The 15,609-nt window shown below is 42.4% G+C and overlaps 1 protein-coding gene across 1 annotated transcript in view; it reads left to right on the top strand.

Annotated features, from left to right (window-relative positions):
* Positions 1-15,609, top strand: part of CCDC146 (coiled-coil domain containing 146) — a 182,314-nt gene that overhangs the window by 17,345 nt on the left and 149,360 nt on the right. The gene's annotated exons all lie outside the window — the stretch shown is intronic.

Below are 15,609 nucleotides of genomic sequence, written 5' to 3'. Positions count from 1 at the left end.
ACTATCTGGGAATTGGACTCTAGTGATTTTACTGCTGCTTTTTCTTCCTTACTTAGGTTTTGCTTGCGGCACTTAAAATCATTGCTGGCTACCTCTAAGTCCGAGATTACCATATCTGCAAAAGTATCTACAAAGTTTCCCTTCATACCTCTCGGGTAAAAGGTAGAGGGCTTTTTGAATGGAGTGAGGGGAGGTTTTGTCCCCCCTGGATTGGTATTTGGTAATAGCACAGATCTACTTACTGCGTCTTTAATGTAATATTTCTTGAGGGAGATTTTCCTCAGAAATCTGTGGACATCAACAAAGATGTTAAACATGTTGGGTCCACTCACCGGGGCAAAATTCAAACCTCGAGATAGTACATCCAGTTCAACTGGTTTTAGATCTACGCTGCTTATGTTAAACACATTGCTCTTTACCAATCCCTTTGAGGGTTTGGCCTTCTTTTTCCCCTTCCTCTTCCTTGTGCCTCCTCTTTTCCCTCGAACTCTTCCATTCTCTGTCTTTTCTTTTCTAAACTTACTTGTTCTTGCCTGTCTGACTGAACTCGTGTGTCTCTCCACTGTTCCCGCATTGGTGCTCTCCCCAGGCGCTGTTCTAAAAAAGAATTCTTATTTTGGTTATTTGTTTCATAGTTATCTCTATGGGTTCTCTCTAGGGGTGATCTCTCACGGTAATGGTGACCCTCATAGTGTCTATCAACCGGCGATCTATCCCTATACTCGCGCCCCGAATGGGGTTGTTCTTCTAGAAACTCCTTCTGTGCGCCCGAGTCTCTCTGATCTTGTTTGTTAGATTTCTTTTTCCCTTTGCCTGTATTGGAGCTAGGTTTAATATCTTTTACAGAAGGGTCACCTTTCCTTTCCACTGTTGTGTTTTCTATCTTTTCACTTCTAGTGGAATCTATCCTGCCCCTGGGTGTATCGGATATTAAATTTGACTCGTGACTTCCTGCTTCTGCTTCAACAATTGCAATTATTTTTTCAATTTTCCAGTTTCTCTGTCTATTCTCGTCATAATCTTTCTTGTCCCTGATGAACTTTTTATGCTTAGTCAATTTCACTTCCTTTTCAACCCTATCAATTCGTGACGATGTCTTTTCTTCTAGGCTTTTATACTCAGGAAGCTCTATGAAGGGTTCCAACTGTTCTTTAATGGAATTAATTTGTCCATCCAGAGCTTCCAGTGTAGTGGCCCTACGCTTAATACTCAGAGTCCTGAAACCACCAACATCAGACTATGAGGATGAGGAATTCCTGAAAGAATGGAATTGTATATTAGATACATGCTCAGTCAATCTCATGTTACACCTTATTAAGCGTGAGTGGACCCAACATGTTTAACATCTTTGTTGATGTCCACAGATTTCTGAGGAAAATCTCCCTCAAGAAATATTACATTAAAGACGCAGTAAGTAGATCTGTGCTATTACCAAATACCAATCCAGGGGGGACAAAACCTCCCCTCACTCCATTCAAAAAGCCCTCTACCTTTTACCCGAGAGGTATGAAGGGAAACTTTGTAGATACTTTTGCAGATATGGTAATCTCGGACTTAGAGGTAGCCAGCAATGATTTTAAGTGCCGCAAGCAAAACCTAAGTAAGGAAGAAAAAGCAGCAGTAAAATCACTAGAGTCCAATTCCCAGATAGTAATTAAAGCTGCGGACAAAGGGGGAGGAGTCGTGGTGATGAACTCCGCATACTATAAAGAGGAGTCACTCAGAATTCTGGGAGATAATGTCACCTATCAGGAATTAGAGTCCAACCCAACAGACTCCTTCAGAGAAGAAATGGCAGCTCTTTTGGATCAGGGTCTTCGGGATGATGTTATTAGCACTAGAGAAAGGGAATTCCTTATGATTGACCAGCCCAGAATCCCTGTGTTTTATTTCATCCCGAAGATCCACAAGAGCCTCACCAGGCCCCCCGGCCGCCCAATAATATCTGGGATCCGTTCCCTCACCTCGAACCTTTCCCAATTTCTGGATCATCTACTTCAGAAATATGTAGTACAGGTCCCGTCGTATCTAAGGGACACGTCACAGGTGTTAAATCTTGTACAGGACCTGACGTGGGGGGAAGATCTGTGGTGGGTCACCTGTGATGTGGTCTCATTGTATACGGTCATAGACCACCAGATGGGACTAGATGCAATCCAAAGAGTTTTAGAACAGGATGTTGAAGTGGATGAGAAATTGAAACATTTTATTCTGGATGGAATCAGATTTATTTTGATGCATAATTTTTTCAGCTATGACCATAAGTTCTTCCTCCAGACATGCGGCACTGCCATGGGCACCAGGTTTGCACCTAGCTATGCTAACTTGTTCATGTCCATCTGGGAGGAGGACCATATCAGGTCCTCCAACCCGTTCGGTGCAAACTTGGTGCTCTGGAAGAGATACATCGATGATGTGCTGTGTGTTTGGAGGGGGTCAGTGGACCAACTGGAGGAATTCAAACTATATTTGAATGACAACACAAGGAATCTTAGGTTCACGTTCAGTCAGGATAAAAATTCTATCAATTTTCTCGATCTCTCCCTGTACGTAGTGAATGGCATAATTCATACAAAAACCTTCAGTAAAGAAGTAGACGCCAATACGTATTTATTGGCCTCCAGCCATCACCACCCCAACTGGCTGCGCAACATCCCCAAGGGGCAGGCGCTTAGAGTTAAGAGGAATTGCTCAGAAAGCTCTGTATACCAACAACAAATCAGGGAGTTGAAAACTAAATTCATTGAACGGGAGTATAGGAATGAGGAATTGGATCTTGCGATCAAAGAGGTCAATAAAATCGATAGAGCATCCTTGCTGTGTGGGAGGGGACGGATGACTGGTAATGATCAAGCCCAGTTTCCGTTTTTTATCACACAGTATAGTGGTATAGTTCCAGTTATATCTAAAACGCTAACCAAACATTGGGGCATTCTCCAGAGAGATCCAGTCCTCAAGAACATCCTACCCGATAAACCGAAAATAGTGTTCAAAAGAGCAAGGAATCTAAAATCCTCTTTATCACCTAGTTGTCCGTTAGACAGCCTAAGAGATCACCATGTCACATGGCTAAATGATCTCAAAGGCTATTATACATGTAATGGCTGTATCGGATGTAAACATAGTAAAAAAACAAAGACTTTTCAATCCAATGTGACAGGAAAGAATTTCAACATCAAATCTTTCATCACCTGCAAAACCAATTTCTGTGTCTATCTACTGGAATGCCCATGCTGGCTACAGTATGTGGGCCGCACGGGGAGACCCCTCAAACGTCGGTTCGCAGAACACGTTTACAACATTAAGAGGGGTCTCGAGACACACAGTGTCTCAAATCATTTCAGACAGCATCATCAGCAGAGTCCTGAAGGGCTTATATGTGTAGGGATTGATAATCCAAAAAGTAGCTGGCGTGGGGGGGACAGGCTCAATACAGTCTCTAAAAAAGAAAGTTACTGGATATACACACTCAGGACCTTGACCCCCCTAGGCCTCAACATTGAGTTCGACCTTGCAGCTTTTTTAAGGGACTCTTAAGTATATTCCATTTTAGTTAATGGGATATTTTAATCCACCATTCATGATTTGTTGATTATTCCTTATGTGTGTGTATTATGGCAATCATTGGCCATAAATGTGAGGAGTGTCATTTTATCTGTTTTTAATTTTATTCATTGTTAACACTGTCATTAATTAACTTTTGCCTTTTTCCAAACAACCTGAGGGCGCGCGCATGTTAATGCCCAGGGAACAACCCCGATCGTGCTGTCATTATCCCAGCTGATCCTCCCTTGGCTTGACATCACAGCTAAGTCCCACCCCCAGTAGGAGGTTCCCTCCATCTGAGTTTGTATATAGGGCATCACGAACTAAGCTCCACCATCCCCTGACGAAGTGACCACGTGTCACGAAACGCGTAGGGAGGAGGAGCTTAGTCCTTTGGGCCATCTCAGCACCCGTAGCCTGACCCCAGGGAGAGCTTCCAGCAGCACTGACGTCACACGCCGAGTCGACAGCGTGTCAGTGTGCAGGGATCCTCTCCATTGCGGCAGAAGGGTATACAAGCTGCGGACAGCATTTTGAGCAATACGGTCCAGTATTGCACCATGTGAGTGTTTTTATCATTTAAAAGTGTTTTTAGTTTAATAAAGGTCACTTCATACTACACTATATTGTGCCTATCCTTGTCACATATCGGTGGGATTTCGCAACGAGTTAACCCCTGACGAGATTAAAGATTGTGGTCGCCTCCAGCAAGCAGTCTCCACGTGGGGTTCATGAGAGGAGCAGAGGAGAAGGGGAGCAAGCACAGATCCTCTCAACTGTCTTCCACATTACTGTTGGAACTACAATCATTCACCCAGTAGCCCAAGCACGCTGCCTAGGGGTCACACTCGACTCCTCTCTCACATTCGCCCCTCACATTCAAAACATTTCTAAAACTTGTCGCTTTTTCCTCCGCAATATAACTAAGATACGCCCTTTCCTCTGTTGTTCGACTGCTAAAACTCTGACTCAGGCCCTCATTCTCTCCCGTCTTGATTACTGTAACCTCCTGCTGTCTGGCCTTCCTGCCTCTCACCTGTCTCCCCTACAATCTATCCTAAATGCTGCTGCCAGAATCACTCTACTCTTTCCTAGATCTGTCTCAGCATCTCCCCTCCTGAAATCCCTCTCCTGGCTTCCGATCAAATCCCGCATCTCACACTCCATTCTTCTCCTCACTTTTAAAGCTTTACATTCTTCTGCCCCTCCTTACATCTCATCCCTAATTTCTCGCTATGCACCATCCAGACTCTTGCGTTCTTCTCAAGGATGTCTTCTTTCTACCCCCTTTGTATCTAAAGCCCTCTCCCGCCTTAAACCTTTCTCACTTTCTGCCCCACACCTCTGGAATGCCCTTCCCCTCAGTACCCGACTAGCACCCTCTCTATCCACCTTTAAGACCCACCTTAAGACACACTTGCTTAAAGAAGCATATGAATAGCACTGTGGATATTCTGAACACAGGATACATAATGCTTGGCCCCCTGCAGACGCACTTACCAGAACTCCCTCCTACTGTCTCTGTACGTTCTACCTACCTACCAATTAGACTGTAAGCTCCTCGGGGCAGGGACTCCTCTTCCGAAATGTTACTTTTATGTCTAAAGCACTTATTCCCATGATCTGTTATTTATATTATCTGTTATTTATTTGATTACCACATGTATTACTACTGTGAAGCGCTATGTACACTAATGGCGCTATATAAATAAAGACATACAATACAATACAATACAATACAATCACTGAGTCCCTGCACTAAATTAACTGCAGCAGGGCCTCTCTCTGTCCCTGCACCTAAGGAACTACAGCAGGGCATCTCTCTGTCCCTGCACTTAAGGAACAGCAACAGGGCCTCTCCCTGGCCCTGCACTAAGGAACTACAGCTGAAGGGGCACAGGGTCCTTACCTAAGGGCCTATCCCTGTGAACACCAACCTCACTAGTGGGTGTCAGGGCCTCAGCTCTAGCCCGGGGGCTTTCTGGCCTAGGGCAGAAGCTCGCAGATCTCTGTCCCCCTTCCTTCCCTCACTGTCTCCTCAGCCTGACTGACTCATGTGCTTCACTGTCTGCTTCCTCACCCTGCACACAACAATGTATCTTTCTCCATCAGGAGAAGCTGCAAACTCTACTGGCTGTCTGGCTGCATGTGTCAGGGATCATAGTGCAGTCCCCAGAGGCTGCTAGGTGTTGTAGTCTTTTATGGCCCTCTTTAACATTGGGGCCGCGTGCACGCACTGTAATGGCCGCCGCCACTCTCCATGGAGCCTGTGCAAATCTGTAATGGCAGCCGCATCGCCCTAACTGCGCATGCGCGACTTCTAGGGGTCCCTGCACTAAGGAGCGCCTCTTGTGCCAGTTCTCCCACACTAAAATGGCCCGCGCGGACATAACAAAGATGGCGACGCCGTGCCTCCGACGCCACCTGGAGACGCGCTCGCACCCGCAACTGCCTTCTCACTGGTGAAGGTAAGGGGAAGAGGAACGGGGAACCGGGGAGCCAAAGGTGACCTGGCTACTCTTCCTTAAAGATAATCGGGCTCAAAAATGCTTGTAACTGCTGCTTATTCTGGGGGAATTGGAGCTGCATTAATAGCTTCTACTTGAGCGTATGTTGGATGGATTCTATCTGCCTCAACTCTGAATCCTAGGAACTTCACACTGGATACTCCAAACACAACTCTCTTAAGTTTGAAACCAGCATTAGCAATACGCTGCAGTACCTCTATGAATTGCACAGTTAGTTTCTCGATGGAATCTGCTCTAATGAGGACAACCTCAAAATATGGCACAACTCCTCGAAGGCCCATGAACTTCTGAAACGCTCTTGGGGCGATACTTGCCCCAACCTTTTAACGCTTAACTCTGAAAGCTCCTTTATGTGTGATCATTGTTTGTGCATCTGCATTTGGATCCAATGTAAAGGAAATAGTAAGATCTTTGAACATGTCAAGCCCATCCTCAAAAAGCTTGCCAAAGTTCTGACATTTTCAACAGTGTCTGTAGCAATGCAGTGCACAGCAATTAATTTAATGTCAAGAGGTTGGAACTACTCTCCGCCTTACAAACTTGTTCTTTGTCCTTTGGTAATTAAAAGGCGTAGAACCCTCTGGTCTTTTCCATAATTGACGTTGATTAAACAAGCCCCTTTTACTTCAACTGTTCACTTATTGTTACTAACAAGTCTACAACAAAAGACAAAGATACCCAATGCTACATCCAATGTGATAAAATACATAGTTAAATATTTCAATGTTAGTATTCTCATGAATTAGGCTACGGCCCCGCTGTCTGCGCTGCACACCCGCCGGCCAGGTCTGCAGTGAGCTGCAGTGGGAAAGACAGGGGGGCATGATGGGGGAGTGATGGGGGGCGCGGCCATGATGTCACCCGGCAGGTTCGCCCTCATTGTCTGAACCGCCGGGGGGGGTGGCCTAGCGCTCCATCGCTACTATTGAGCACAATTTTCGTGTCTGCAGGAAAACTGGCCGCGCAGCACGGAAGGAGGGGCTACTAACCTCCAAACAACTGATGCCAGTTGAAAATGAATAAACATACAATCCCAGCAAGCTTCTAACACCAGAACCCACCACATCATATATATATATATATTTGTGTCAAAAGGAGCGCTACTGAGCATGGCCAAATGTATAGAACAAAATTAAAAAAATTGGACTCTGTAAAAATATGTGCACCTGGATTGAAAACTGGTGGAAGGATAGACAAGAGTGTCCCGCTCTAAACCACACCCCCTATAATGGGAGGAGTAGGCTTACGCAGGGTCAACTAGGGAGAGATCCGTCACGCAGAGAATCACAGCAAGCAAGAGATTTATATATATATATATATATATATATATATAAATATTTATATATAATCTGTAATAATATAGTTACAAAGCTATTCTCATTGTCAACTATAAAAACATAAATATAAAGACATATATAAAGAGTAACTCGTATATATAAAAATATACATTGCAAAGTAATATGATACAAATACAAAAAATGTCCCCGGCGCAAAGTGTGGTGATGATAATTACAGTACCATATCGAAAGACAGTCCTGTTTGAAAAGTCAGTCCTGGTAGTAGAATGATTCATCAACAATGTGAGGTAGATTTTCCTCTAGGCGTGTTCCCTTATGTTGTCTGCAATAACAGATAAAGAAAACACACCATTGCGCAGTATACAGACTCAATTGCCCCAACCTGAAGAGGAAAATCCCTACTTACAGGATATTTTCTTGTTCATTCGGGGGAGAGAATCTGTTCTTTGGCTCTCTTCCTCCACCTTGATCTCCACGGGCCCCTCGTGGTTCCTAAGATGGCTCTCTTCAACTCGGTCTGCGTCGTCCCAGTAGCAGCATACACCGCAACAACCGTGGTTGGAGAAAGTTGAAAGACAGCCTAGTGTACTCCGCAAATTTTATTTAACAATGTTAAAAAGCAGCGATGTTACACTCACATTTTGCGAGGGCAAACATGCCGCTCAAGAATGCCGTCCGCAGCCTGTGTCCACTCGATGGTGTGTTGTTCACGACGTCGCGTGCCAACCGATGACGTCAGCGGCGCAGCGCCCGAAGTTCTCCCCACACCACGAGATGTAACGCAGGTGACAGCTTACAACATGCACTGTACTAGGCTCCTCCTAGTAAACATAAAAAACATGATAAGGTAAAAATAAAACATATGACCCAATACAATAAATAACGTATATGATAAATCAATATAATATAATCAGAGTTGTTGATTATATACTGAGGTATACATGCTAATTCAATATTACAGTAATGCATTCAAACTGTAAGTCAATGACGCATCTTCTGTATTCAAGAGTTGTTCATTAGCTCTGACCATGATTAATACAACATGATACATACAGGAGATATAAAATGAACAACATAACGGGATACAAACCGAATGTCACCACAATAAAGAGCAACATAATATGTAATGCGGGGACTTCTTGTCAGTATCTCGCCGCACATTGCAGCATAGCAGATACAGAGTCAGCATGTAAGGGCTGGTTACTCGTAATACACATTTACAATAGAGTTGGCGCTCATGCAGTCGGGTAGACTGTCTCTTTAGCTTTCCAGCGCAGCTGTGTTTGACCCCACGCGAACGCCTTGATACTTCCGGTTCCGTTTTTTTTATCGGTATCTCGGCTGTATAAAACAGGCGAGATCCCAAGGGATCACTATACTCTTTGACAAAGGGCATCACGTCCGAAACGCGTCAGAGTTTTTTCATATACCCACCATCATTGATGTCTCACATGTCAACCCCTTAATAAATCGTTTTTTATGTGAGCTATGAGAGTCTCTGGTAGATTGTTCCAGTTTTGGGGTGCACGGTAGGAGAACGAGGAGCGGCCGGATACTTTGTTGAGCCTTGGGACCATGAACAGTCTTTTGGAGTCAGATCTCAGATGATAGAAGCATGCATCAGCTTCTAATAGCAACAGCTTCTTTTTATGCAAAGAATATAGAGATTACTCAGTAATGCATAGACTGCCCACAGCAACTGAGCAACCAACAATTCTAAGCAGAACAATGGTATATTACAAATGCAGGGTGGTAATATCTGCTGACTGAACAGACAATGCAACAAATTCCACAGAAAACATAACATGTCCCATGTTGATAAAGTGCTGTATACAGTGTAGTGTGGACAGCACTGCTTAAAAAATAATATACATACATGAAAGGCAAAGAAATACAACATATCTCATATTTTATTCCTTGATCCTATAAATAAGTATATAATTAATAATATTATGTATTCACATAGGCATTTAGTAGAATAATCCAGTATGTTCAGAAATGGAAGGAATAACAAGCTAGGCACAAAATAATTGGATTGAAATAGCTTGACAATACTGAAAGTGTTGTAAAACATGTGTATACCCCCCCCCCCCCCCCTTGTTGGGCTACCTAGTTGGGAGTTAAAGGTATAATTTAGTTTTTATGGAAGTAGGCCATACATTTTTGAGTAAATGTTGCTGTTAAGCAACAGCCATTTTAGCTCCGCCCACCTTCCAGAAGGTGCCCACTCTGTCATCCAGAGTGGGCGTGGGTTGGAAGACCTAGTGCCCCTCCCAGGTTACCATGATGATATATTATGTCATCATGGCCTATAAATATTGTGGGTGGGGGCTTAAGTCCTTAGACCCCAGGTATATCCGATTGACATTAGGAAGGTAGAATGTGGGGGTCTCACTGTGTTTTATGCGTAACTAGTGTGAGTATAGTAAGTCATCTTTTGTTATTTTCCATATTAGGAAAAGTTTCCCTCTTAGAATACGGCCACTATCAAGCGAGCAGATCTACTCTGTACCAGTGATATTGGGGGCCAGTGTGTGTACCCCCTAGCTGGGACACCTCAAGAGTGATTCCTAGTGGCATGTACCACGTTGAGCTTGCCTGTACCGTAAGTCCACGCCAAGACACTGCAGGCACCACATATAGAGACTTGAAGGGCACCGTGCCGCATGAATTGGAACCCTGAGGGGAAGAACCCCCCAAAAGTAGTCTGTAGGAACCTGTACCTCGCCCCCCCTGGTATTTAGGCAAGAGAGGGTGTGTTCCTCCCACTGAGGAGGTACATTGCAAAGATGATTAAGCCTGGTGGACCTTCCTGGACCAAGTGTGTGTGGATCCAGGAAAGAGTGCTGTGATAAAACCTGTCCTGTCTACTGTGAATAAAACCTATTCTGTTGCATAAAAGTTCCTGGCGCCCTCTATGAACCACCTACAACTACCTCAGCTTACAAACCCAGCCTGCCGGACACCAGCCCTGAGATCCAGGTAAAGAAAGAGTCTAGTGCATACTATCTGCACTTCCACACGTACATTCACCTGTGCAATTCCCTCCTTTTAAGCCGGGTAAGGAAAGGAGTTACACATATGAAGGAATGTTTTGCTCCAAAACATAGAAAAAAGGGAAAGAAATGCATGGAAGGATCAGATGTTCTTTTCTATCATGTACTGTATTTTTGTAATAGGTCGTCAGACACTGCATTTCCTGCTTTTTGACATGTTTAAATAAAAAAGATTAAAAGCAGGAAATACTGAAATAGAATAAACAGTTAACACCCATATACCTTGTCAGTGTGCATGACAATATCATTGTTACCAACAGAAAGAGGGCAACAGGTCTTTCACATCTGGACACATTTTTTTGGGGGAAAAGATAACATTTTAGGTAAGTCTGGAAATAACACGTACAATTGGGACATGACATCATGTTATAAACTGTGCACCAATAACTTTATGCACTATCAAACGTCTTGTTCAAGTATCTTGAATGATGTAGAACGGTTTCCTATGGCAGGGAAAGGGTTTAATGAATTAAATATAAAACACATTCATAATCAATAGAAGTGCCAACATCTCAGCCGCAGCTTCTGCTTTTGTCAGGAATTCCCCTATGACACTGCACTCGTAATATTTCTTCATACTGCAAATATACAGGGTGTCCACACTAAAAGAGGCACGGACATGATGAAAGTAAATCCACCATGCCTCTTTCAGTGTGCACACCATGTGTAATACTATAGGGCAGGGGTGGCCAACTCCAGTCCTCAAGTGCCACCAACAGACATGGATGGTACCTATTCTGGCCCAGGCTCACTGTCGCAAGTGAGTAGGATCCGGTAGCAAAACTCGTCTCCTTTAAATGCACACAAACTCCTTCTATTTTCTGCAACTTTATTGGAAGGGGTATACAGAAGGTATAAAACAACTTGCAGGCAACATTTGTGGGAAGAGAGCAGCAGGTATTGATGTAGCACAGCCAGGAAGATCCAACCTCCAATTCCAGGACAGGAAAAATATCCAGACCACTCCAAAATAAAGTATATATGATCAGATTTAATGCATGCTAATAAACAATAAAAATGGACAACATGAACGCACCTACGCGTTTCATGCAAACAGCACTTTATCAAGGTGAATTCCTAATCTGTGGACAATCCTTTCTATCTGGATATTATGCTTACATATGGAACCGTGTCTGATTATTGAGCACCTAATCTACTCACAACATTTGTGGGAAGAATGTAAAAAAAGGATACTTTTCCGGGGGAACAGTGAAAGATATATGTCTACTCACTATGGCTTCTGGTTGGAAAAGAGAGCATGCTTTCCTGTGCAAGCAGGAACAAGTGATGGGGTTTACCAACTAGCAGGGGGAAAATAGGCAAACTAACTCAAATATGAGCAGAGGGGGGTTGCTAAGGCAACAAGCTGGGAAGCCACAAGAGAAGTAACAATGTAGCAGCATTACACTGAAGAGTGATGGCTGCCTCAGAACAGGGAAAACCCTTACAGGTTCTAGAACAGTACCATTGTTGGAAGATTTTGATGGTTACTAGTCCATAGCTTTTGGTTATCACGATTGAGTGAAAACCTCTGTTTAATGTTTTGATCCCATGAAGTTGTAACAAACGTTCTTCATATGCTTGGGAATATATGCGTGAACTTCAGAAAAGGGAGAAAAGAGAAGAGAGAAACAGCAAACAAAGAACATTATATCATACCAAATAAAAGAATATAACAAGGCCCTTACTTTCTACCAGTATTACGACTGTAAAATGTATGATGTCATATGTCTATTTAAAGACCGAGCCACTGATTGAGCCACCTGTGCTTAAGCAGGGATATCCTGAAAACCTGACCTGTTGGTGGCCCTTGAGTACCAGAGTTGGCCACACCTGCTATAGGGTATGAGCACGATAAATAGTTAGTTATAATAATGAAGAATATTTGTCTTTAAAGCAGCAGTTACCCCCGACATTTAGGGACCACCGCCCCCTTTCATTTCCAAGATATTTGTATTTTTTTATGTGCCGGTTTTGACACAAAAAACAAACATGACAGCGGGCTCACCAATAGAAACCGGGAATATATCAAGAATATATCACCACATGTGCTTCCATACTGAAGATGAGAACAGACACCTCACAACCCTCACTGACTGACGCATTCAAATAAAAGGGATACAGGATAAAAAATACATTTGAACTGAAAACAGCATTGAAACACCTGCTACAATGCAAAAAAATATCTGAATAAATACCACTTAATGCAATACAATATCTGACTTAAATTCAGCACTGGAGCAGTTAAAGAAAATAAAAAAAGATCCGCACCCAATCTTGATAGAGGGTGAAAAATGTTAAAAAAAAAAAAATTCCTGCAGCTAACAAACCTCAAATAAAAATTGGAACAAAGAAAGCTTGCAAGTGAACTCCAGGTAGCTGAAAATGGCACAAGACCATTCAACATGGCACACTGTGAACTCTGCCAACGTATATGGGATGACTCTTAAGTCAGACAACTGATTAAAACATTGAACATTGAGAGATTATATGCCTGTGAATCCAGCTTTATAATAAACATCAGCAAGTGCTAGAGATGTGATGCTGGATGCTACATTGGAGAAACTAGTTAAAAACTAAAAGAGAGGAGGAATCTGCATAGACTCAGTATATCACACAACCAAGAAGATGACACAGACATGCCAGTTGTTCCAGTGGCTCATTGAGTAAAGACACTGGCTCCTTAAACCATGACACTCAGTTTGAATCAAGGGAACCTGGCTGAATTCCTAGTGTCAGCTCTTTGTGACCTTGGGCAAGTCACTTTATCTCCCTGTGCCTCTGGCACCAAAAACATAGATTTTTAAGCTCATCTCAGCAGGGTCTTTGTCTGTAAAAAATCCTATGTGCAGCGTACTACGCAATATACTGTAATTGTGAAGCGCTTTGAGTCCCATTGGGAGAATATCGCTATATGAAGTAAAGCTGTTATTTGTTAATGTTGTTACGTTGTTTCATGGCAAACCACCTCGAACTGACCTCAGAATTTAAATTCTCAAAGGAACGACGGGAATGGAAAACATATGAGTTAAAAAATGATAATACACTTCAACACTAATTAAAGAGGATGGCTCCTCTGGGGATTGTCAGAATTTGATCTTGTAAATATTTAAATTAATTTGATCTGAATTGTTAATTTATCAATTTAATTGATCAAATAGAAATGTATTTGAATTGTACCATGTCCTCCTCATCTTCGCTTTCCTCATCCCTATCATTTTTTGTATCCTTCCCCATTCACCTTTTATAATTTATGAAAATGTTCAAAATAAACAATTAAAAAAACAAAATGTGATAATTTGTACCTTGTTCTTACTCTGATCATGCTACCTATATATTAACACATTTTCCGTGTCTCTCTTCCAGCGCCCCACCACTCCTCACCATTGCTATCTTTGGCCGCGTCCATGCTGCCTGCTCACGTGTGCGAGATGGAGCGCCGTGACGATTCCTAGACTGTAGCTAGGCCCGATTCTGAGCTTTTCTGGGGGAGTGGCTGTGACGTCACGGAGCTGGTTTGCCCTCATTGGGCAAACCGCTCACGTGACCCCGCCATCGCGAGGCAAAGACTAAAAAAAGTTTGTCTCCGCACGCATCGCTCTTCCCCACGCTCACGATAAACATTTTCATTGTCATAATGTTATTCATTGCGCAGCGCGCGCGCTCACGAGCCCTCCATCAGCATGGACGAGGCCTTACATTTAGCCTCCTACATGTCTCTTGTATCCCTCACTTCTCCCTTACCTTATCTGTTTCTGGCATCTCCCTCTCCCTATTTGTTTACCGGCATCTTCCCCCATCTTTTTGCATCCTCCTGATCTTTCTACCTCGTTGCTTTTTTACTTGGTATGGATAATTTGTACATCAGTAGCTCCTTACCGGAGGAAGAGACCATTGGTCCTAGGAGCATGTATTTAAATGACTGTATAGTCTGTCAGCTGAAATAAAAAAAGGTACTATCGAAGTACTTACTAATTTGTGCAGAATTGGAACTGGACTAATATGACTACAAAATGTTATTTAAGGATAACAAATTGCAAGTAGTAGTTGGAATCTGTAATGCTCTTGATCTTTGATAAAATGTGCCAAAATCAATATAACATTCTTGGAGGCAGAATCTGGCTGCGACACTGTGAATGAGTCATTTGGAAGCTAAATAACTTTACATCGTTCTATACAGGAAGTAGCTTTTATCCATGTATTATATATACTTTATTTATTTTGAATTTGTATTTATATTTTAAATAATCTCACAGGTGTTGAACCACCACATTCTCAACAAAATAAATCTAATTCAAGTCAATTAAGAAAAGGCTTGTCTGACCTGTGCAGGCCAGGCCCATGGAGCTCTTCAATTACACATTTGTCTTGCTCGCATGCTGTCTCTGTAAGTCTTCCAACATACCACTTTGATTGTGACCTCTCCAGGGCAGGGATTTCCGTTAGTTTCCTATTGTCTGACTGTGCTGCGCTTATTGTACTATCATAATTCCCTGTACGGTATTGTCTTTGTAAAGGGCTGAGTATACTGTCGACGCTATATAAACAAAGATATACATACATCAACCCCTCAGACGTATAGGGCCAGTTTTGCATACCCATCATCCACCTCTAATGTATTATCATACTTCCTAAAATCAGCGTGTTTTTGCAGATATGTTTTCGGTTATATTGTACGAACCATTCACAATTTAGTTACAGCATGTGCTTTATGTCAATAAAAGTTTTCATGCTGCAGTCACGACCTATTACAGAAAGTAGTGTAGTGAGTATTTCTTTACATGTATTAATATAAACATGCTAAATACGTGGCAAGCAGATATTACTAGTGCAGGGTCATTTCGTTTAATGTGCTGTGTAATGTTGAAATGAAATAGGTGAAATATTGAGCGCATACAGCTATCTAAAAAAAAAAAAGAAGCTTTTGTGTTTCTGAAAGCTCACATATGACCAATTATTATGTTGATACATTTTTATGCACATTATTCAAATAGAAATATATTGGAGACCATAATCGATTATACTAAAGACAAAAGAAAGAAAAAAAAAGATAAAAATACACTTCACGGTCCAAAAAAGTATTTATATAGTGGGAAATCTGCCATTTTCCCAAATTTACACCAAATCATCAAAAAAGAGTGGCAATATTAAATTACACTTAAATAATGAATAGTAATTTTC

This window comes from Ascaphus truei, chromosome 5 (genome assembly GCF_040206685.1).
Source record: "Ascaphus truei isolate aAscTru1 chromosome 5, aAscTru1.hap1, whole genome shotgun sequence".
Classification (NCBI taxonomy): Eukaryota; Metazoa; Chordata; class Amphibia; order Anura; family Ascaphidae; genus Ascaphus; species Ascaphus truei.
This window is presented reverse-complemented; position numbering and strand designations above follow the sequence as displayed.